The 1155-nt window shown below is 36.3% G+C and overlaps 1 non-coding gene across 1 annotated transcript; it reads left to right on the forward strand.

Moving 5' to 3' along the window:
* Positions 1-790: 790 nt before the first annotated feature.
* Positions 791-890, forward strand: LOC119471633. The gene has a single exon (XR_005200694.1). It is a non-coding gene; the product is annotated as a small nucleolar RNA U13 (small nucleolar RNA).
* Positions 891-1155: the final 265 nt, after the last annotated feature.

Raw genomic sequence — 1155 nt, forward strand, 5'->3', positions numbered from 1 at the left:
CTGAGAATTTTCAGTTGTAACTGTACCAAGAAGTGATTGCGCAAAACAAGTTTCAACTTTTGCATATAGGGAGAGATATCTTTTCCTGAGATATTTTGAGAAAACGCTTTAGGTTCTGCATGTCTAAGCAGTGCAGATATTAGGTGATGTGATTCATGAGTATAATATTATCTTGAATAAAGGCTTCACTGTTCTGTATTCCACTTATGCCTTCCCTAGAAGAGACAATAGAATGCCCAATAAAGCTTGAATCAATAGACTAAGACAAATTAGCACTGGCAGAATGCCTGCTTGTCATTGCTTCGGAAGCAGATTTAAAGCTTTAGGATGCTTACTGTATCTATATTTTAATAAATTCCATTCACAATCATATATTTTACTAGTTTGGGCCAGCTCCAGTGTTATCTTTAAGCTTCAAGAATGGAATTTGAATTGTACTATTCAATATAAGAAATAAGTATATAAGAACATAAGTATCTAGACCCTGGCTGGACACAGTGGCTCAGGTCTGTAATCCCAGCACTTTGGGAGGCCCAGGTGGGCAGATCACAAGATCAGGAGTTTGAGACCGGCCTGGCCAACATGGTGACACTCCCCTAAAAATACAAAAATTAGCCAGGCGTGGTGTCATGTGCCTGTAGTCCCAGCTACTTGGGAGGCTGAGGCAGAAGAATCACTTGAACCAGGGAGGCAGAGATTGTAGAGAGCCAAGATTGCACTCCAGATTCCATCCTGGGCGACAGAGTGACACTCTGTCTCAAAAATAAAAGTAAAAAGCAGGAGTATCTAGATCCTTTTGCGGTTCATAACCATGATAATTGGGTTTTCACACAATCATGAGATGGGCCTCCCTCAAACCTTGTTATGATATCAGCACATTACCTGTGACATGTGAGAAGAAAAAAGAATGTAAGTATCTACTCTGAGTATAAAGAAAGTACATATTATTATATATCACTGGTCTAATATAGGATAAAAGAATATAGCCTATAATAACTTTACTAGGGAATAAAATTTTATATATTATTTATAAAGTTATACAAATTAAAACTATCCTATGAATTCTTTGGTTTAAAAATTTCCAAACGTAAAAGCGAATGATTTAATAATATCAAATATAGATAAGAGATAATAATAATTTAAAAGTTCTGAGGG

Source organism: Cebus imitator, unplaced genomic scaffold, assembly GCF_001604975.1.
Source record: "Cebus imitator isolate Cc_AM_T3 unplaced genomic scaffold, Cebus_imitator-1.0 Scaffold67, whole genome shotgun sequence".
In the NCBI taxonomy this organism is placed as follows: Eukaryota; Metazoa; Chordata; class Mammalia; order Primates; family Cebidae; genus Cebus; species Cebus imitator.